The sequence below is a fragment of the Oxyura jamaicensis genome, chromosome 10 (assembly GCF_011077185.1).
Source record: "Oxyura jamaicensis isolate SHBP4307 breed ruddy duck chromosome 10, BPBGC_Ojam_1.0, whole genome shotgun sequence".
In the NCBI taxonomy this organism is placed as follows: domain Eukaryota; kingdom Metazoa; phylum Chordata; class Aves; order Anseriformes; family Anatidae; genus Oxyura; species Oxyura jamaicensis.
The window spans coordinates 17,029,209-17,053,851 of record NC_048902.1 but is presented as its reverse complement, the minus strand read 5'-3'; the positions used below and the strand labels follow the sequence as shown (position 1 = coordinate 17,053,851).

Below are 24,643 nucleotides of genomic sequence, written 5' to 3'. Positions count from 1 at the left end.
GGTGATACACTCGTACAGCAGTGCAACACAAGTTCCACAGAGCAGCACAGAGTTGTCTACTTCTGAAAAACAGGTGTGGGACAATCTGTATTTAGAACATTTAGAACATGTTTTAGTTTCCATATAGTCTTTGTAATCCATAAAGTACAAAATAACTTTTTCTCCCAGAAACTTCATACCACTATGATGAATTCTTTCTAATCACTGGTTTATACGGTGCCCTCTCCCGTATTTCAGTTGATCACAATTCCTTAGCTTTTTTGATAGACATATGTTGATATGGAAGAGGATTTAATGACATCATCCATATGGACAGTGGGATCCACAGCCAGATTTTCAGATTTTTTTCAGATTTTCAACAGAGTCAGTGGGAGTTGCAAGTGATTAGAACTTCCGAAAATTGAGCCAATGGTGAATGAAGAATGGAGCTGCTGCATGTTTGCTTGCAGGATATACATTACTTTGCAGAACAAAGGCATACTTTTAACAGACATTACACGTTCATTACACTGTTAGATACACTTTAAAATATTAATTAAAATAGGAGGGGATAATGGTGTGGTTTTTTTGATCTTTATTAAAAGATAAAGAGTCTAAGCCACAGCTAGCGCAACTGAGTTCACTAATGCCAACAGACTTCTCTCCACCAACATGCACCAGCCCGGACGTTGGAACATATCACCTCACTCCTCCTTAAAATCAAACTGAAAACATGCTAGTAAGTTTCAACAGCAAAACTTGTTTTTTCACAATTTGTCTGCATACCCAATACAGCATATGCAAAATGAATTTTTGTACTATCACAATGACAATATTATAGGCTTATCATTTTTAATTGACTTTCTGACTTATAAAAATATTCCTCCAATCCTGCTTTACATCAGTTTAGAAACAGCTTAACACACAGCTATGAAATATTCATCCCTGTTACATTCAAATTTTAAAATATATGATGGAGAGCCTGGCTAACAGATAAAGCAGAGTTCCCAGAATATTAAAAGCACTCAAGCTTTTGCAAGAACCCTTAGTCGACAAATAAATAAATACTGCTTTTGAAATCAGACTTGTTTCATCCCCCTCTCTTCCCCGAGAACTCAAAGACACCCCTACAACCAAACATTATTATAATGAAACCACTTTTGTCCTTAGTAGTTTTATCAAACCTTTAATACCACATTAGCTGTTTAATATACAATGAATGTAGAAACAGAACAGCACTAGCACCCAACTGCATTCTCAGTAGAGATGAAGGAAACATTTGCAAAAAATCATTTATCAGATTAATGCAGCTGCTTTTGCTGCATCATGAAATAGCCACAAGCTTTCTGCAAATGGAATAATAATAGTAGTCTTAAAAAATAGAGCATGTATGCCATGGTTTGTTCTAATTAACGTTTTAATTTGGGATACTGTCTCAGTGGTGATGTCTGGTATATCACATGATGGCATTTCTTCTCTTCGATTGGGTGTTGCAAGGGCATTCGTGGTGCAAGTTTTACATGCAAATCTTAAAGGGACAATTGTGAATATATACAAACACAACTGGTGTTCCCACTAAAACTCAGTTATGGAAATGCAGACACATGTTTAACCAGAGCAATTCATTTCAACACCTAAGTGTTGGATATTTTCTAATCTCTCCTAGCTTTTAAGCCACAATCAGCTATAGTCAAATTTATTAATTTTAAGAAAATAAAAGCTTCACGTACAATGAAATTTCACCAGACTTACATAGATAAATTAAGGCACAAAGATTTTGCAAGTTCCGTGTCATTGACTCTGACTGTTCTGTTTCAAGTCTCACATGGAAAGTGGCAAGCTTTAAAATGGTATATGCGCTCAAATCATGATGTGATTTTAGTACTTTGTTTCCCATCAATTTTTAAATTAATTATCTGGAAGCAAGCAGCGGTTCATTTTTGGTCATGGACTTTTTGATTAGAAGCTGTGACCCTTTATGCCTTTTTGGCATGCTCTATACAACACCAATGACATGCAGCATGACCTCTGACACCTGATTCAACAAAAAGTAACTCCCCGACAGATCTTTCATATTCAGCAATCTCTTTGTTACACCGGGACACTTACCCAGTTCCATCCCTTAAAATCTGCCCTGTCTCCTCGTTTTTTCCCTACCCCCTCCTACCCAGAAACTTATTTGGTTGCAACATTTCTGTCCTTGCATTTGTGCCTCTCCTTCTGTTTTTACAAACTTTACACTATACCATCGTCCCATATGTTTGTGCTGCACACAAGGAGGTTTCTTTAGAAAGCGCTGATGCTAATTATAAATTTAATTTGCATTTTAATTAGAATGGTAGCAAATTAAAAGCGTGGCAGCTGGAGAATTTTGAACGCTTTGCAGAGATTTGGTGTCAGTATCTCCCTGCTTCTGACTTCGCTCTCTTTTCATTTTTCCCCTCACTATCTTTCATTCACACAAACATATTGGCAATTTTTCTCCTCTCTTGTTTCTTTTTTTTGTCTATTTTTTATTTCTCCATTTTCCCCCAAAGGATCAAGTTATAAATTATTTCTTTTTTGTACTGATAAACAGTATACTCTTGTCTTGTGCCAGTACACCATGTACTGTAGTGATAGTGCAGCTTTTAAGTGAGCTTTTGTGAGGCTCTGTCAGTGCTGCCCTATTTTGCTATTTATATCTGCTGTTTATTTACAGGTAGGAATCTATTCTATACCCCCTTGACTAATTTCAAATTCCAGACCTTAGCAGCAAACTCGAGCCTAGCCCTAGACATTCCATTTTCACATGCTACAAATTTGCAGCAAGTCTGTGGAACCTTAACAAAAGCCATTCAGAATGCATTGGGGACTGTTCAACTTTATTCTTCACTTAGCAAATGCAGCATTTGGTGTGCTTTTGGACAAAAGGCTGAAGTAATCTGTCAGTCTTTCGGTCCATATAATGGCATATATTCTCTCCCAGCGCTGTCTTTAATTTGCTATGTGAGCATGTCTGGTTTTAGTACTCACGTGAGCACATTTAGTCAGTTCTGTCATTTTCCCTATGTTGCATCTCCATGGTCATTTTCATTCCTTCTGTTCGCTTCCCCCACGGTGTCCTTGCTCAATAATTTTCATTAATTGATTGACAGCTCTGATAGACCCAACTAACCTCTATCTCACTCTCATGTCGGTTTTTAAATAAGTACTTGTACGTCCAATGACCTTGTCGCCTCATCAGATATCAGAAAATGAGCATGCAGATATGGAGGAAGCTGATTAGCAAAATAAGGAAGATCTCACTTCTGGCGTTAGTCCATAATAAGCTCTGACAACTAACTTTACATTTGCTTCTTTAAAGGCATTTAAAACAAAAGGGACCAACAAATGTGGGATAAACAGACCTTAACCAGTTTCTGAAGCACTGGCTCCAGTACATGGAAGATTTAGAACATTACTAACATAACAGCTTTTCTGGAAAGCTGGAAAATAAGCTGCATTTCCAACATGGGTCTATTGAAACTTTACTTAGAATTAAAACCACTAAAACAAGTCCATTTTGAATTACTTGTACAACACTGTTTAGCCTCCCATTCCCTCCATGGAAAGAGGGGTTAATGCGTAAATTAAATTACATTATCTTGAGTTTTATTTAGCATACAGCTAAATGATTTACAGAATACCAGTGATCTTTCTCTCAGTACAACTGAGGCTCCAAAAATCCTGTTTTTTTTTTTGTTTGTTTGTTTTTTTTATACACACATCTAAATCACCAGATTCACATGGACGCTTTCATGAGAAATTGTCCTTGTAAAAAATAACTTGCTTTAAATGAAGACTTCAAAAAGCATTATTTTTATTTTAAAGATGGTAAGCTGAGTCATGGTGACACACGCAGAAGAACTCTTGCAGGTCAGAAATGAATCCAGCTCCACTGAACCCCATTTTATCGCCTTTATCACAATACCATCCTCCTTTTTATTGCAGATCACCGCAACCTTGTAAGTTTTGTTTAGAATATAGATAGAGCTGTATCTAGTGGTATTTCAGTTTTTTGAAATAGCTCAATAATACCAAATGACATTCTCACTGAATGTGCTTAAATGAGCTAGTTTAACTGAACAACTCATCATAAAACACTGTTTAGCAAATAGTAAAATCTAACTTAAGTTTGCAGGAGCTATTTGCGCTACAAATCTGTTAAAACCAGAAGACAGATAGATCCTGCATTGGTGAAGGGGGAATGGGTCCACTGAAATTTCATCTTGTTTTTATCCCCCCTTGCAGTAATCACTAACTGATAATGAGATTCACCTAATTCTGGAAGCTACAAGAGTGATCAAACATGCAGCTCTTCTGATTGTAGGCCTCACCACAGCATTCACACCACAACTACCTATGCACCATATTCCATACCAATGCCTTCTAAACTAATGCAGTAACCATATTATGACCGAAACAATCAGTAACATTGATGCCATGGATTTAGAGAAACAACTCTAAACAACCTGGAAAAACTCTTGGCTTTGAGATTTGAAGTTTTTATTCATAACTATTGAGCTCACGTGATGACATGTTGTTGGGGTATTTCATATACTTCCAAATCTTATTCAAGAGCTTAAATTAAATTCCCTTTTAAGAAGCAAAACTGGCAGACCCAGTCATTTACAGAACACAAGAGTCTGACCATGCATAGCTGAAAGTATAACTGGAGTTCCCAAATGCAAGTAGATAATTACTCGGATGTGAATCTCTGCCTGGTTTCACAGAACAGAATCACAGAAATGTAGGGGTTGGAAGGGACCTCGAAAGATCATCGGGTCCAACCCCCCTGCCAAAGCAGGTTCCTCAGAGCAGGCTGCCAAGGTAGGCGTCCAGACGGGCCTTGAGTATCTCCAGAGAAGGAGACTCCACAACCTCTCTAGGCAGCCTGTTCCAGTGCTCCATCACTCTCACTGTGAAGAAGTTCTTTCGCATGTTTCACATCAGCATAGCTCCAGATTTTTTAGTAGACTCATTCCTTATTCTGCTAGTAGGAGAAAAAATAGTATATGGCCTTGAAAAACAAAAGGACCAAAGCTGATCCTAACAACCTTGTCCTCAAGTACAGGAATAATTTAATTCTCTCAATATCTTTGCTCTTGAATAGATGAAAGGCTTCTTTCTGTAGAAACAGAAAGTTTCTTTCTGAAAGGCTTTTCTGTATGAGAAAGAAGTATTCTGTTGCCTCCCACTAGACTGAAGGCAAGACAGGAAGATGGAAAAGGTAAACAAGTCAAAAAATTGTCTAAAAAACAAGAGATCAAGAACTAGGGACAATGAGGAAAAGAAGACCATCTCTAGAATTGGCATAAATAGTGTAGGCATGTTCTAGTATTTATGCTTCAATAATTTATGGAATGATATTTAGTGGCTTATTAAGATTAGCCATCTTTTTGGTGTGGCAATATACCCTGATTTTCAGAAAGCATGATGCTTCAGGTGGTTTGAGTCTGAATTTTCATACAGCCAGCCTGATAGAAAATTAGTTTGCATTTTCATGTTAGCACTCTACCTTGGCACATCACTAATAAGAACAAAAAGATTAAAAGTGATAAATTAACTTCAAAAAGAGAAGCATGTGACAGATAACGTGTAAAATTTAAAACACTGCATAACATGCAGTGAAAATAAAATAAAGTGTCCTTCTAAAAAGTCTTTATTTGTACAGTATGCTTTGTTTTTGCAATTTCATTTCAAAAATATCTTCCCTCCAATTTGCAATTTCTATCTGTACAGGATTCACGTCCTAAGTTTCTCTGTGCCAGGGGACTTGAAAGCAAAAGCCTATTTCTGAAAATCCCCTTCCATGAAGAACTTTCCTCAGGTAAACACTTCCATTAATTTTGAAAGCCTTCTGGGCTACCAACAAAAAATTAGTGACCTCAGTGGCAGTAATCACATGGGTTTAGACTAACTATTTATATGAGTAAAGCTTTGCAGAGTCTAAATCAACTAAATTATCTCCAAGAGATCTAACTTCCGTAAGTGGTAAGTAACACTAGGCAAAATGTTGATATTTTTTTACCCTAATTAACCTTGTATTTTAATCATATTATTGCATAGTAAAGTTTTAATTTCTATTCCACTGTTATATGCCCCGGAATACCCTTCTCCTCTGGAAGATAAACAGATTAAAACAAGTTCAACTGTTGGATAAGCTCTGTTCAACTGAATTTCTTGTAGTAACTTTTTATTATGAAATTGTCCATGGGTACACAACATTCTCCAAATTACAAGTCTTCCACCTTAGCACTTTGGAAAGGCTTGGATTTTATTTCATGTAAGTTTTTGCAGCTGTACAAAATACTTTCATTAACCCAAGAATGGATTATTTGGAGTGCTAATTAATTGATTCTTCAAAATGCCAATTGACATACTCCTAGGGAAAACCTGATCTAAGCAACTATGTTAATCAAGCTATTGTACTTACGGTTCTGCCTGAATATCAGACCATCTGAAATGAGGAGAACTTTGCCATTACTATCCTGGACCTCTTGTGGGCAACTAATTAATATGAGTAGACTATGACAGTTGCACTTGTACATTCACTGTACTGCCTGACAATAACTCTATAAAATTACATTTCAGCTAAAGAATGGAAACAGTGTTAAATACCATTATTTGCCTTCCTTTGATGTCTGAGAGTCATTATGAAAGCAATTACAGCAGTTTCTCTGTCTGTATGTCTACAGGGTATTTATCTGTATCTGTCTGAGTCCTTTGCCAGGTGGAGAATATATGGCATATTAAAGACAAGGGAATTCAGCCTCAATTATCAGACTATGAACAGAAGAAGAAACAAAATCAGAGTTTTGCAGATGATCCTGCCAGAAAACAGTAATTTAATATTAAAGGCAGGCAATCTGGGGAAAACTTGCCCAGTGCAGAGTCTTTTTATTTTAATATTATTGAATTTCTTTCTTCCTTCCATTGTCCTGTTTTGTTTTCTATTCTTTTAGCTTCCATGTTTTCTACTACCACTGCTCACTTTAAATAAGCTTATGCCAGGTTTGAGAGTCTCACTAACAAGACTTATTTTGTAAATCCTACTTTTTGTTTCTTAATTACATGCAGTTATTCTGCCATCTAAGAACCTCTTAGAGGAAACAACAGATTCTAAGTGGGGCGAAGCCATATGAGGCAACATGCTGACAGGAGAGTTAGGAGTTTTGTGCTATTTACAGGCTGAATGAAATACGTAATCTTCTGTGCCTAATCATGATTTTACTGACCCCTGTGGTAATATGGCTAGGTCCATAGGCTGTCAGATGAATGAAGAGTGCTATTCACTTTACACATGAGGACCAATACCAAATTTATCCCTTGGATTCAGTCATCCCACAGGACACTACTGGACAAATAAAGACAATTCTCCAATTACTTTTTATACCAGAGAGTTTAGAACTGACCAAAAAAATTAAAGAGCTCTGCCAAAGACCTTTGAAAAATTTTGCAACCAGACATATATACAGAAATGTCTTGATTTTTCACCTGAAAAATATATTAGTTCTATTTGTTTTCTGTGCATTGAAGTTACACCATTCATAACTGCTCCACCATTCCTTCAAAACTTACAGTCACGGATATTTTACGATCTCCACCCAGTGTTCTAAATAATAAACCCAGTTCTGAAACAGGCAACCTCACCATAAATCTCAAACCTTCTATTTCACCAGGAACTAGAGCTTTCAGTACTTTTAGAAGTAAACTCCTATGACAAAACTTAGTAACTGTTGTCTGTGCATGAAATCATCAGAGAATGCTGTGAGTTGCACACATAAAAGAAATGCCTTAGTATCTCCAAACAGATTACCCAACTGTACCAGACACAGAGTGGAGAGTAATACAGACCTGGATGAAAGCTGTTATTTAGGGCTGACAGGATGCTAATTTATCTTAGCTGCCTGCTATCCATCATAATTTATTTGAAGATCTACTGAATGTATCTATAAATCCTTGTTTTATATATATATATATATTTTTTTTTTGGTAGCTACATTTTCTGACGCTTTGTCTTGTTTTAAATGGAAAGGCAAGAACATTACTAGTGTCATGCTTCTCAAACATGATGCCTCTTCTGAAACTTGGATAATACCTGCAGGAACAGCCTTGGGCATGTAATAGACAGCCTCTTCATACTATTCAGATTTTCTGAAGATACGTAGTATTTTAAAAGATTCTAGAGGCAAGTTACACAAGAGGTATAATAGTGTTGGACTATATAAGCTATCATCAGATGAAGTCTGACCTAGTCTTGGAGAAATATCTGGAACTATGTATCTTATGCCTCTGCCATTAATACAGCCATCTATCTGGGGAAAAGGGTGTGCAAAGGAGAGAAAATGCAACAGATACAAAAATGTCACTGTTTTCTTTATTATCACAATCTCAGGGAGGCACTGGCAAAAGAAACCTAGGGCAGTACTGTGCTGTAGGTGCCTTGAGGTACTCTACAGTCCCTCCACACACACCCTATCCTACTGATTCAGCACTGTTACTCAAGTGCATGTGCCTGTGCAGAACAGAACTCTGCTTCGTTTGCTATAAAGCTTCTGCTTCCAAGGCCACAAGATGATACACTAAGATGTCATCGGTAATGAGTCCAAATTATCCATTACACTCAAACTGCTTATGTTTGAGCTTTTGATACATTTTGGATATTAGATACCATGTACAATTTTATCAGGATACCTAGATTTTTTTTCTAGCTTCACCTTTAAAAAAAAAAATAACTTTTAAAGAAAGCAATTATTATACTACAGACATTTCTTTATACCCTTCTCAGACATTTTACCAGCAACCTCATGTTACAACATTATTTCTGTCCTGTAAGTGCATATTCTGGTATCGGTCATCGGAAATCTTGCCACTAAGTCTTGTAAAATTAGAATGTTTACAAGAAACATGTATGCATTTGTGTGTATATATGCATATATGAGATATAAGAATTTTGTTTAAAAAGATTAATAAGTCTCATTAAGACATGAAGACCTTAATACCTTATAAGCAGAGATAGTGTGGCAAAGAAGGAAAGGATTTAATGATAGTATTAGACATTTTACAGTATAAATATCTTCTTGATTAATTAAATCTGTGAAGTATATTATCCTACCCTGAGGAAACAATGATGTTCAACAATGTTTTTTATAAAGGAAAAAATAAAAATAAAAACCAAACAACTTGCTTTTGATATTTAACCTAAGAAAAAATAGGTAGTGAAAAATATTGCATGAACTTGTATAAACAAAGAAATTTGATTCATTCCTTTAATTAAAAAGAAACAATGCAACTTGCAAGAAACACACTTATTTTGTTCAAAAAGGAAGATTAATACAGGTTAAAAAGGCTTTCTAGTTTTACCAAATTAATACTGTGTTTAATTATATGAGATTAAAATTTCATTATACATTATACTTTAATTGGTATAGAAGGGGCCAGAGGTTAAAACCTTTGCACGAGTTACCTTTTGTGCTGTTCCAATATCTAATAACATAGCAGTTTTAAATTATAAACCCTGACAAAATTTAACAAGTTTCTTACATGTTTTAATTTTACCCTAGTAATCTTTTATGTGGAGCTGCAGTGTTCCTGAGGTCATAATCCTGGATGATGAAACAAGCCGAGACAGAAATCATTACTAAACCAAAGTGGCTGAACATTAGTGGATTACGGTAACGGTGCTACCTGAACTCAAACCGTCAACTATAGGTTTAGACATAGCTACTTTACAACAGTTACATGCAGTAGTAAATAAAACACACTGGCTGGTGGGGAACCTTTCTGCCCCCAGAACAAGCAGTTATACCTTCAAAAACACTGGGAACTTCTTCTCAGGAAGAGATCAAATAAATCTAGAGGGTCCTTCTTACAAATGATTCAAGTGGCCTTGAACTGTTTAACCACTGATGCTGTTTCCTACAAGTGGAATTTTCAGAGGGCTCCAAATGGGTATAGGCATACAAATCTCCAAAGGAATTAAGACACCTATTCCAGAGGTGTTTGGAAAACCCAGCAATATTTACAAGGTTTCTTGAACATAAACAAGAAGCGGACCTGCTTCCAGGACAGACATATCCTCATTTTAGAAATGAAGCAAGCAATTTTATTGATATGTATGAGTAATTGTTTGCTGGTAAATTAATGCCATTCCCACCTTACCTTCCCCCTATGCCCAAACCTTGAACGAACCAGGCTAGTTCAATTAGTTGGATCTAGAGAGTTGGTTCTTGGTCTAAGAAGGTTGATGTGCAAGTCTGTGAATAGGTAAGATTCTTCTAGTGATCCTAAACTGGTAATTTATCCATGCTACAATGGATCATTTGAACAGCCCTCGTTCCTGAACAATCCAATGAAAAAAATATCTCTGCTTTGTATGAATGAGAAATTGGCTGGCTGATGTAAGAATAGAGAACAAAAAGCTTCTTTTAGGGAATCTGTACTACCTTCTACCTCTGTGGCGACCCACAAGGCTACCTATTACAATTGAATTGAGTGATTATTGATTACCCTTTACTATCGACAAAGTCAGCGTGTATATGGATTACCTGCCATTTAAATGCCAATCGCAAGAATTTAAAATGCTTTGGACCATCAAGAAACTACAAAACAACTTCCTTATGCATATTTTGTTGTTTGTTTCCATCCTGTATCTCTGTGCTTGTGCATTTTGAAAATTAAAAATCAACTGCTAGTTTGTATGGCAATCCACTCAGCTCAGTGTCAACATCATGTAAGCTGCACATACCAGTAACAGTCTGTTTAGTGCTACCCCAAAGTGACCTGTAGAAAAGGGGTGTTTGCTTGTGTTGTTGAACTGAGGTGAGAACAGAGTTCTAATTACCTGTTTGTGTGTTTTTTTCCCTGCAATAGTTTACAGTTGGATCTCATTATTGGATAACTGTTTAATCAACTCCAAAAAATACAGTATAATTAGTACTGCAGATACACTATGAGGCAAACAGTTGCAAGAATAACAGAAGCCTATTCAATATTTGGTTCAAACAAGACACAAGAAATCAAACACTAAAAGAATACATGTTCATATGATTTTAAAATCTTATACTACATATTTAGATATTAAAATAGTTGTTCAGGGTCCCATTTGAAGTAAATTATCATAACTTAATTTAAATCAACAAAGATGTATTGATTTGCACAGTATGAGACTTTGACCCACATGTTGTTTTTTTAGTAGCATACCGACTTTAAGCCTGATAATGTTTTTGTTGAAAAAGCACAGTTCAGACGGCTTTTTGTGTGCTTAATGAAATTCAGGATGAGGCCTTCTACAAGTAACTATAGCGAGCAATTTTAAACTACCTTCTTCATTAAAAGGACAAACTTTCACAGCCAGTAAATGAAATCCTGTAATTAAAACATGTTTGTTTAAAAAAAAAAATCTGGAAAGGTCTTGGACAGTGAAATAATATCCTTCAGATTAATGTTTAATTGAAAACAGTATTTACTGCTCTAGTGCATTTGATAGAGCTCTTTGCTGTGTTTCTTTATGTATAATTGTGTTCTGCAACCAATTTGAAATAACTAGATGAGTGCAGTCCTTATAGAAGGTGAAGATGAGTCCTTGCAAGGATATCAGTGTCTACAGGGGTTTCTTTCTAACAGATATGAAAAAGTAATTTCCATTCTGCTACTTTTGTGTGATCCTTTCTGCATATAAAATGCCTTTCACATACATACAAGTCTTCTCACCTGGAGAGAATATTTCCTAAAATACAACATAACCTACCCCAATTTTCCCACATATCTTTGATTTAATGGAAAAACTAGGTGATAGTAATTAGCAACATCAACTTTTTCCTTTAAAAGCATAATTAGTTACTATATTATATATATGTATTAATGTGATTGCTACAGTTGTAACAAAAATAATTAATAATAATACAATTCTGAGTTGGGTATGGAATGTATAGAGTTTTAAAAAGATTTCCCGAGGGGCTTCTGAAATGCCTTGACTACCAAGTACAAACCCCAATGCAATTGGTAAAGCAGAGTTCTGAAAATGCCATTCTAATATTACATGGCCTCCAATCCAATAAAAACATTTCCAAAATTTTTTATTGCTGTCCACATCCTAGTAACATCTAATTAGGTGAAAGACCCTAATTCACTTCAGCAAGCTCAGCTTCAAGTACTTGAATCAGTACAATTGCAAATTGGTTAGTTGAAGTCAACTGGGTTCTACCTCAGTCTCTCCCATCACATCATTTTTTACTCTTAGGCTTTTCTAGTTATCAAAACACTGCAGGAGAAGCAGACTTTGTTGTTGTTGTTGCTGGGTATCTTTTGGAATGCAACGATTTGGGGAAAAAAAAATCAAAAACGGAGATTCTTATCTTGACTCTTCTTTCTTATGATATAGCTGTTTCTGGAGCTCATTATGGACAAATCGCAGAGGGAAAATTAAGGAGTATTGACACTTCTCCCAAAGCTATTAGAGGTATCACAGGTTTTAGTGGATTTAGAATTACAAAGCTATTTGACCTACTCTGGCAAAAAGCCTGAGAACCCAAAATTTGGCCATACCACTTGAAGCATTAATGAGCTGTTTTCGATGATTATCCTACCTGCTTCCTCATTCCTCTGACAATTTCTCTTGTTGCATCTTTGACCAAGTTTAGTTTAGATGCTCTCAGATCAGTGACCCTGTCTGTCTTCATGCGCATAAAAGATGAGTTTACTATGATTCTATTGAACTAGTCATAATAATACACTGTAGCAGAATTTCTCCTGAAGTGTCAAATTGGAGCATAAAGATACTGCATTTTTAAAGGAATTTTTAAAAGAGGGAAGGGGACCTCGGTATGACTTATTTGAATATAAGTGACTTATTGTCTCCCCCTACATACCCACAGCCTGATTGCATTTAGCATATTGGCCTATTGTTATAGACAAGAGAATGTCCAACTCTCTCAAGGTTAATTGACTGCTATTCTTTGAAATATACATGAGAAACTTTATTGACTATCTTGCATCTGACCTCACCTGTCATGCAGGAAGAGGACAAAACAGGGCAAAGAACTCCACAAAAGGATGAGAAGGACAAAGGTGAAATGCACTAGATTGTGCCAAAAAATCTTTTCCCTAATTATTTGTTGTTGTCCTGTGTGTTTTCTTGAATTTGCCTTTTTATTATCAGAAAAGTCTGTACTTTTAAAAGAGATTTCTCCTAAAAATTTACAAAATTAACTTGTACTCCAAGTACCACAGGATGTAAGGACAGCTAAAACCAATGAGACAGCAGTATGCAGATGGCCAAGATTTTTTGTAAAATGAACATTTGTACTTTCTAAGCACTTCCGAAGAACAGTAATTCCTTCACACGTAAAAATGGCATGGAAATACTTAAGTCTACACTGTTACAGACTTTCATTAGTAATTACTTTGTTTTTAGATATTACTAAAGCAGGACCTGAGTTATCTAAATCATGCAAGGATAAAATGAGAAATATATCATGTTGGCATGGAAGCATTCCTGAAAGAGTTCCCTAAGGGGAGTAAATTAGACCATTTCATTGTCCCTGAAGTGATACATATAACTTCCCTAGGTCTTCTACATCAAATCTGGGCCTTGTGATATTAAACTAGAATATGCAACTACAAATGTATAAATTATCACTAAGATTTCTGTGAGGGAAACAGTGCTTCCTCCGTGACTGTCACACATGGTAGGCATACATGGATCTAAAAAAGTACAGCATCTCCTGGAGATACCTCACAGAAGAAATACTATCACATTGTAAGTGACCATCAAAACTGCAGCCTTGCCAAGCTCAAATCTTCAGGGGATTTAATTAAATTTAGCCTAAATACCGTTCTTGAGGTTTGAATGTTCTTACACCAAGAAAGCATCTGTAATTGTTACCTTCAGGTCACCTTGAAAATAATTCCACAAAGAAAAACTTGAACAAAATTTATTTTTCAGATAAAAACAAGCATTATTTTTTAAAACACTGTCACTCCGCACAACAGCGATTATTGTTATACTTAAATGGGAAAAAGGGTTTACCTTAGATTACTGACACAGCCCTACCAAGACAGAATATCCCCCTGAAGAGCATATATAAGCCAAACACATATCTGATTTTTAACACATTCCATGACTTATTTCTCCACAATAACAACTCTGCACAAGACATTTTTGATGACAACGAGATAACCCCTTGTAATGCCTCCACCATGATAACTGGATTTTTGCTAAGCTTTCCATGACCAAATTACAGCCATAATGATGACACACTGCACACCACTGCCAAACAGCATAAAATGACACCTGCTTAGAACAGCTTGAAATGGAACTTGTCAATATGACCAGAAACATTACCAATAACTAAGAGACTGTTATTGAAGCTTACTTCTCTTGCATAGTACTTGCTCAGCTTCACAGCTTTACAGAACCAGAACATAACTTTATACCAGCTGAAATATCTGAGATCAAAGAAGCATTTTTATCTCATTGATATAACAATAATAAAAAGCTATCCATATCACACGAAGGCGTACCACTACAACAAATCCAATTAAATCTCTTTGGACTGGTTTCAACCTCCATCTATACACCATACTACAGAAAATCCACACACTCATGCTGTGCAAAAGCCATAGGTACAATATTTTCATTACCCAGTTCTGCACTGTGAGGTTAAAAAATGCCAATGTCCTATTCCCTTTTAAAATCTCTCGTCTCCTACCCCCTACCTGCCAGCTGTAGAAAGTATTTCCCTTGCCACTAATTCTGATAGCATTCCCTAATTAACTCATTTTATCTTTTGGTATAAATCAATTACAATTAAAATATAGTTTGTCAAGCCTCAGTGGAGTATTGTTTCATGTTAAAAACATTTTCACTCATGAGAGAAAGTGTGATTAACTTCAATAGAAAGCTTAAAGTTCAACTTACTATGAGCTGAGGGAATCAAGTACAATTCTTCCTTCACGGAACACTTCAAGCTTCATCTCAGTGCAAGGCAAATAAAGGAGTGGAGAGCTACACCCTCGTCACTCAGATCCCCAGAATGTGGTAGGACCTGGGAAAAATAAAAAAGGAGTTGTTTTGTTTTGTTTTGTTATAGTTTGTTTTCATTTTTTAATGTAGCAAATAAGGTGAAACAACATCCAATGCCTGAAAGGCCACGAGCTTTTATGGTATCATACTGTTTCAAACACATTTGAAAAGGTGAAGTAGTATATTTTAATTTCATGTGGTAGATAAAAATGCAACAAGTCAAATTTCCAGCTACAGGTAAGGGATTCACTTTCTTCAGCGATGAGGTGAAGCAGAAGAAAACCTGCTATGCCATTTTAACAGTCTGTTGCCAGTGCTCTGTCCCAAAACCTATCACCACATAAATCACTTTAAACATTATCTAACATACAGTAGAAGAGCCTTCCAGCCCACAACACTTCTCTTTTTCCCCCCTAAATAGACTTGATAGAGAAAGGCCAAAACATGGAACAAGGCCTTACCAAGACAAGTGTGACTAGTACTAGAGATTTTTTTCCCCCTTGGACTTTTTGGTAACATACCCCCACTACAGCAACACTGCAAATCCTGATCTAATGGAGTTTAGCACTCCTATTTGGTATAAAAACTCCTGTTTTGGTCACAGGTACTGTGTTAAATGCCACCACAAACTGCCTTGTGTTGGCCGCAGCCTGTTCTGTCAGGGAACAAAGCGAGCCCCTGCGCTGGAGCTGAGTGTGGCTGAGGCCGTGAGGCAAGGCCCGCACCATGAGGCAAGGCCTCGAGAAAGAGGTGCATTTTGAAGAAAACAAGGACAAGACAGGGAAGGAGCCATGCCTGGGGACATAGTTGGAGGGGTGTTCTCAGAGGAATGCTGTGGCTATGGGGGGGGAACTGTGGAGGACCCCAAGCTAGCACGGCACCCCTGAGGGAGCACAGCCTGTGAGCAACCACACCAGGGCAGGAAAACCTCTGAGGTACAACACAGTGAAGTGTCACCTGCCTGTTCAAAACTGCCAATTTTCAAGAAAAATGAGAACAAACAAGTTTTATAAAGACTCTTCCGTTGCCTGGTTCAGGCTATGAATGGATGCCACTATTATTTGTAGCCCATGAGTGATCTATGAGACTGCACATGCCAGATTTCTCCATGTTGGAATAGTACTCTGAGGACAAAATTCATACCTGTAACAGAAAATACTATTTACTATTTGTGGCTTAAGAGCACACATGATAGAAAGGGCCTTACACTGTTGTATTATATAACAGCCTCAAAAATAAAATAAATAAATAAATAAATAAATAGAAAAGATCCTTATTGTTTTCTGTTTATTTATGTCCATGCCTTTGCTGTACTGGCCTAATTCTATACAATACACAACTAACTTTACAAATTGTTTACTACACACAAATATCTTCTGTATGCCTCTGTGCAGCTCTGGCAAAATGCAGAGCTGTATGTCTCTGTGCGTCTCTGTGCAGCACTGCAGAGTTGGTTCAAAACACTGGCACTCCTATGATGCAAAACACTGAACTGGTACAAATGCAATCTATGTATTAAAATATGTTTACAAAACCTGAAGTGCAGCTATGTCTCAGCATTTTCTGATGAATATGGTCTTATCTGTTCATACCACTTCACCTTATGTTAGGTCAAATATCTACCTTTGTACAGGTGGCATAAATCTTTTACCACTCACAAAACCCATTCCTTTCTATGCAGGAAATGTGAAAATAAAGCATTTCTGATGCACACTTACATTGCAGTGAATATGAACACTGTATTTAACATTAACTGAAAAGTTTTGTTGTTGTTATTGCTGCTATCAGAAACTTCAGATATTTCCTTTATATTTTTATCCTGTAAATTTTCCCGAGTATTTTACTGCACACTTTTGACAAGTACAGCTCTAGATTAGCAAACCGTAGTTTTGTTTGACCCCAACAACCATGTAAGCTTCTAGTTTTCTCTAGTCTAAAATACACTGGAGTATTTTTCTGCTTTCCTGCAGTTTTTAAGTAGATAATAAGTCGCAAACTTCACCAGCCTTTAGCTGAAAGAAGCTTGTCACGGTGGTTGGTAGCTAATGAAGATCCTTTTAGTTTATCTTCATCAATTGTCAAATATTTGAGTCCATGAAGTGGTGTGATGAGGTACAAAGACAGATATTTGAAGGGATTTTAACTCATTTGAGCAATTACATGCTTAACTGCCCTGCGATAATCTGTCAGTCTGAGTCTTTTCTACACAGCAGAAGTGGGGAGTATTAGAATAGCTGGATTTAGAACATAAAGGCCTGGTCTGAATGGAAGAAAGGCACCAGAGAAATTAATTGCCAGTAACAAACAGCAGGGCTGCTTGCAAGTTATATATCACATAGTTACCTACCAGCAGTGGTAGAAGCCAGCTGTAAAATAACATACTGGATTGTGACAAAACAGTCACTGCTATGAAATCAGTGAATACCATGAAGAATTTAAACCAATGTTGGCTAATCAAGTACACTGTATTACATAAATTATATAGATACAGAGATAAAAATCTTGTATTATATATTTGCTGAATGTAAATTTCAAGCAAACAAACATGTTTTTAGTGACAGTTCTAGAAGTTTTAAGAAGTGATTTCATGTTTGTTTATGTATGTCTGTCTGCCTGCCATATTCGCAGAACATGACACTAATGTAAATTTGGTAATGAAAAAAAAAAAAAAAAAAAAAAAGGAATGATTCCTTTTTATTTTGTTCTTTAAATCTCAAATACTATTTATTTATATTATTAAGCAAGTCTGACTGATAATGGATATCACTTACAGTGGTATAGGTAAGACTTCCTTAGGCCCAGGAAGTTCCACAGGAAGTCAAGAGAGCACCATTATAGAGAAGCCATCTTACCTGCTTTGGACAGGCTCAGTGCTACTCTGGGCCCCTCTTTCCAGAAACCTGACGTACTGTCCTTTTTCTTTTCATTCTACTCCCCTCAGGTTCCTGATGCCATCTCATTGCTTCACTGGTTGCCTCCCTCTTTATACAGCCTTCATATCCATCGTTGCATTGCAGAAGAAGGCCTCTCCAGGTCAGAGTCAATGCTCTTGACTGCCAGTGAATATAAGGATGGCACAGTGATACTATCACTCGGAATCCCAGTTCATGACACCTTTCTCCTACACTCATAGAATCCTGTCTAATTCAATAACACTCTGGGATTTCCAGTAGTGGGGAAGAATTAGTCCCCGTTACGGTATTTTTACAACAACAAAAAAGCAGTTGTTGACCTCTGCACGTGATTTTTTAATTCCTTTGGAATTACACCAGGAAACCAGTGTGAAGCATATGGACACATGACTAAAATTGTCCCTCACTAAGGCAAGAATATGTCAAAATACACATACTGAATTCTCTGATTGCCACCCTGGTAACACGAACCATAAATGACAAAGGGCATTTCTGTACAGAGAGGGCCAATTCATTCACATTACTCATGTTAGTTAGGATGTTTATTTTGGATTTGCTGTCTCCCTAAGGTGCCAGCTCTGAGGGAACTAGTTAGCATGGAAGTGTTAGGTACAAAGCAAAAGCCCTTCACCTCAGGGACTATGCTTCAGTTCTGACCATAGGTCAGAAAGGAAATAAGATAGGTAATCTCAGCTCTGTCCCTAATGACCAGTATTCCACATCACAATGCTACACATGGCTGTCAGCTTCTGCTCAGGAGAGGCCCAGGACACAGCCAGCATGGAGAACTAATTACCCTCCCATCCCAGGGAACAAACGGGCAACCGAGCTCAGCAGGCTGAGATCACTGGCGAGATACGGCAGCAGGCTAATAAAGTGGAGGAGCGTCACATGTATGGCTGTGGCATACAGTTCATGAGGCGCTTTATTTTTCCTTCATTAATGAGGATTTTACTTTAGACTCACTGTACGACATTAACATATATAAAAAAATAGAGCTGATTTATTCAGTGAGCCTGGTGTTGCAAACATCACCTGCCTTTTGTTTTTACAGGCCTAATTCACGTGGGCCAAATTAAGTCCAGACTTTTATGAGTGGGGCATAAAGGGCACAAAGAACTGCTTCCCCCATCAGCAGAATAAGGAACTATAAATTGGCTGCTTACACTGGAGAATCCAGAGGTAGAAATTCATGAAGTGCCAGCAGCACTAGTTGGGTCAGTCAGACCACATCTGAGCTGGATGAACTAAGACATGTTCTCATTTCCTCCTAACACCAAGGCAGGGGAACCCAGTGAGGAAGTAAACTCTTCAAAGAGCTGATGCTAAGCGTTCTCCTCTTGCCCCCACTGGAGCCGCCACCACCACCCCAGGTATCACAGCTCACAGTGCACAGAAGGGTGCCTCTCTCTCTCCACGTGGCGTGCAAGATTAATTGGCACACCACTTAATACTTACAGGGATGCAACAGCTTACTATAATTACAGTGTTCGCTAACTGCCTAGACCATAGGGTAGAAATACCTGGCACCAGAAACACAGGTCACTGCCAGTACCTGCACACACAGGTGCACGACTCCATTACAACCACCAACAATGCTAGGAGAACCAGCAGGGCTTTTTTTTTTTTTTTTTTTTTAATTGTCTTAATATAGCACAGAACATACACAAAGCTTACAGTAAAACACAGAGCAGCAGGTGTAAAAGGGATATCTTAAAAAGCTTCTGGGTTTATGCCTGTTGTAATAGCAAAAGCATTAATTAAAAGGAAAACAGATACTGAATGAAACACTTCAACACTGAAAAAAGAAACATAGCTGTTACCAGAAAGGTACCTTCACACAGAAGTAATGGAATCTGCATATGAACCACAGGACTCAACAACCCACCACCACCTCTAACACACCCTTAATACTCTAATTGTGCACCCACGCTTGAGCATTTATACCTGAGAACAGTTAGGTACCTGTGCCTCTGCAGGATCCTGGGAAATGTAGTCTGTTAGATGGCCTTTCTTTTGCCTGGGTTACTTTGACGATGTTAAATAACACGATTTTAAAGGATTTTAAATATTTATACGAGTATGTGTGATGCTGGGCTCCTTCTCAATTAAAATATAGATCTGAACTTTTTCAGGTGATAGGAATTATAAACACAGCTTTGAAAAATAGCCTGGTCAGAACAGACAGGAAACTATGCCAAGTTTATCCTCACCTGACTCAGACTCAGCAGTGTAAGTTGGAGATGTTTTTCTTTTCATTACAAGCGCTGATTTTTGGGGTGCCACAATAGCATAGATGAATGCCACGGTAGCCACATCCCCTTCCTCTTAGAAATAAATTCAGTGGTTTAACACCCATTAAATGCAAGTATATCAACTAATGGTATATTTGGCTCCTCACAGGAGAAATAGGTCATGCTCACTTCAGGTTGATGTTCTCCTACCCTGTATGGACCAAGAGTCTAATTCTTAAGAAACCCAGGCTGCAAGATAACTCCTTATACTCTCAAGGAGGGAATGCTCTGGGTCAAAATATGCCTTCATAATGGTGTTTTCTTTTGTGTTGCTAAGACAGCTAGAAGAAAAGGAACGCACTACAGGAAACAAAGTACTCTGTGATAAGAGCAGGCTACCAACTTTGTCCCTAGATTTCACATCTATCATATCCTAGCAGCAGCATGAGAAAAACACCTATAAGCTAAGTGGTAATCAAGGAAAATGAATCATACTGTTCCCACCCTTTCTGAAGAAGACAAATGATTTGCAACTTCTGCAGAATTTTCCTTCAAACTATATGTCACATGAAAATGTCAAATCAGCTGGGGAGTAGATGTAGAATCAGGGTGGAGTCTGTTTCACTGGAAAATAATCATAATCAGCCCTCTCGTAACTGTGAGGAAATCTGTACAGAGAGACTACTAGACCAAAGACAAGCATTGCACGCTCATAGTCTTTTAGAGTTCTTTTTAAGAACATGTGTCTCTTGCTAGAAATATTCATCTGGTTCTCATGTCCTGAATTAAGCTTAAGCATTAATTTTACTTGCTGCAATGTCATTAAGCCACCAATAAATGTAGTAAGTTCCAAAACTGAATCACTCCTCATGAACCCAGTCCTGGCAGATGCTCATGTTTTTTCTGGATGAGAAACAAAATTGGCAGAATGAGGCACAGGCTGGACTTTGTGTCTCTACACCCAGTAACAGAACCAAACTGGTATATTTAGAAATCTACTGTGGTGAGACACAGATCCTAGACAAGGATGTCCTGGTCCCTCTCTGGGCCATAACACAGAGCAGTGATCCTTACACAGGCCAAATGTTAACTAAAAGTGGTTACCATGGTCATAATTTGATAGGGAAATGGGGTACTGGAAGGTAAGTCAGTAAAAATACTTGAATTTTAGAATTTTCATTTAGGCAACTGTAAATAAACTTTGCAAACACAAGTAAGTAAATGGATTTTGCCATAGAATTCACTGAGGATTTCACCCTATACCTTTTTAGTTTACCAACCCTATAAACTAAACTTTACCAAGATGCTGCTGAAAATAGGGCTAAAGGATCAGGTGCACGTTGATTGCTTTAAATCATATAGTGATTCCTGGTATAATAGAGCTTTTATATTACAGACAAGTTTTGCTGACAGAGGCAAAACAATCTTGCAGTGATGGTAAAAATTATTATCACTTACATTATCATAACACATGGGAGGCTTAGCTGATGACTAGAATCTATCACAGGCAAATATGAAAGACAGAGTGAGAAAGGAGTTTTCAGAATGTAGCATCTTCTATTTTATAAGTGACAAAGATAGCCCTCTAAAAATTAAATCTGCAAGAAACATGAGAGACAGAAGTTTTGCCTGAGATCTGTTTCATATTCTTATTAACATCATTCCCTAGGGGCAAGTAATTTTGAGTGTGATACAAAGTTTATAATATGCTGAGTATAATTATAATGAGGATTGATTAAGTTGGTAGCCAAAGTACAGTAGCTTTATATCTGAGAGAGCATCATTAAAGTAAACCACATAAAAAGTTATGGAATAAACTATACACAGGGACTGACAACTATCTCCCTAGTGAAATAACATCAAAGCTGATATACGCTGTATGCAAAACAACCCACAAACAGAGAAAATATTCTAGTTGTTCTAAGGTTTCCATGTCAAAAATTTTAAATCTGAATACGTTACATGCTGCAAAAGAGAATAGAGTATTGGCAGCTGTAGCTATTCCATGCAATTAAGCTCAACATGCCCCTTTTTTCAGTGGCTGTTGAACAACTATTTTTGCCTTTGGAATTTTCTTCTGAGTTTCACAGGAACACTTGGCAACAGAAACAGTTTTTGAAGAAATCATTTCAGGAACTGATTCATCCCTGATTCTAGGGGAATTAAAAGAGCTAACTGGTATAACGACTCATTAAGTCAATCCACTGTCTTAAAGTACTTTCTCCTTTTGTTTTACATTTTTATTTCACATCTACCTGCATTTCTGCTCTGGGCCTGACATTTGAATGTGTTTTGAATTTGTAACAGTGAACCCAGCTAGTTGAAGTCAGACGAAATATGAACATTTCATATGCCTGAGTTCTCCTTCTCTGACAGGCAGAACTCTATGGATACAGCTTTTTAATTATTATTTCTAGGCCATCCTCACTTAAACTACCAAAGAAGCAAAAGATTATTTGTACCAATGTTGTAAAGTGGAATAACCATCAAGAATTTTGAGATTAATTCTCTGACGGGCTGAAATACTGGCCCCAAACCAGCAGTGAACTCAAATGCCTCCCTTTGTAGGGAGTCATTCCAGTGTGCAATTGAGGGTGCCAAAATTAATGAAATGATTCAAATGCTAAATTTAAAGCATCTGCTTTGGAAGACCATTGCTAACAGACCAGCATGCTCTGTGATCAATATCATTTTAGTGTAAAGTATAAAATATATTTACTTCCATCGTAACGGTATAGCAGTTATTGTATAAGACTATGAAAGTACAGTACTTTTTAGGAACATAGGACATAGAACTAGAAAGCACCTTCTAAATCAGTAAATTAATGTCCCAGTTATTGCAGGCAACTACATCATGAGGAAAAAAAAAAAAAATTATAAGTAGTTCACATCTCATCTTCGCACTATTGAGGCATTCTACCCCATTGCTTCATTACTCCACTTTGACACTTGCTCTTCTGATTTTCAGCCTTACTGTACTTGGCTTATCATATCCAACTGTTCTTTCTCTGATCTAACACTATCATGAGTTATGAAGACCTCACGAAGTTTCTAAAATTTAAAGAAAATTGCAAGAATAGTCTTTCTGCATGGTTTACCCACAAATGCAGAGCCTTTTATGATTCAGATATAGCCATGTGAAAAAAATCTGTAGGGCAGAAGGGATGACAACTATCACTGAACAGAGTATTACAGTGTTGATGTATAAATGCAGCATAAAAAAGGGTAGTGCTGGCTTCTGCAGCAAAATGATATTGACACAATTAGTTCGATGCTGTTTTTAGAGTTTACAGAATATGACCTCTGGATTTTTCATCTTCAAAGGTTACTTCTAATTAGCATCCAGTGATAACATGTTGGAGATGCTTCTTTAAAAGATATCACAGCTCTAGCAATGAGTACTGACATGGTATCTATCAAAGTCTCATGGTGCCTGCAATTCTGACAAAAGGCACTCCAAAGGACTGGCACGTACCACCTTATTTGCATTTTTGCATTTCATTATGCTCATAATTGCATACCACCACAGCAATTCTTCCACACTATCTCAGAAAACATTATCAGCTACGTCTGAAATAAATGCTTAAATGTCAACAATTGACAAGCAAGAAAAGCTGACCTTTGAAGGATCCCATTCTTTTGAGAATTGCCCTGGTATGACTCACTCCTTAACTTTCTGTTTGTGCTTGATAACACCAAAGGAACATAGTTTCTGTATGGATTGTTTTAATGTATTGGAAATAGAGGGGAAGTCAAAGAGCTGTTAAAATACAATCCATTTCTACTAGTAGTCAGATGGGTTTGACTGAACATTTGCAATGACAATTCTTAAAGTCACTGAAACATTAAAGTGGACATTAACATTAGGCTACAATGGAATTTCTGTGGAATTATATGTTACATCAACGTTAGAATTGAAGTGAATTTATCCATGATTAATGTTATGACAATGAACAAAACAACCTTTCTTCCACAAACATGCTAACCATTTTACACATTGTGAGAAGTGTTTGACAATTATAAATAGCTAATCTAAAAACAAGGAAAACTATTCACAGTCATCTTACATACAGTGCAATATTGACTGGCCTTCACTAGATTGAGCTTACATTTTGCTGTGGCTTGTGTTTTTACCATCATTTCATGGCTCCATTTATGTTGATTTGCATAGCAATTTTGGTGCACTTTTTTTTTATATATATTAAAAAAAAAAAAAAAACACTAATCAATTTTAGCTTAAAATAAATTATGCCACCACAGAAATTGCTGCCACTGTCCAAAAATGCTAATCAATTTTGAAAATCTACATCATGGCTTGCATCCCAGATTTTTTCCATCCAATCCACATCAAAAAGAAATGATAGAAAATTATGTTAACATGTTTGACTGCTTGTTTGCTTGTTTAGTCAAGGCATTGGTTATGCTTCAATGGCAAACTAATCGCCTGTTTGGAATCTCATCCAGTTTGT

The 24,643-nt window shown here is 37.0% G+C and overlaps 1 long non-coding RNA gene across 1 annotated transcript in view; it reads right to left on the bottom strand.

Moving 5' to 3' along the window:
* LOC118172334 overlaps positions 1 to 24,643 on the bottom strand; it is a 435,816-nt gene that overhangs the window by 287,392 nt on the left and 123,781 nt on the right. Inside the window, exon 3 of the long non-coding RNA XR_004753648.1 lies at positions 14,924 to 15,050. This is a non-coding gene — a long non-coding RNA (uncharacterized LOC118172334). The remainder of the gene's footprint in view (positions 1 to 14,923; positions 15,051 to 24,643) is intronic.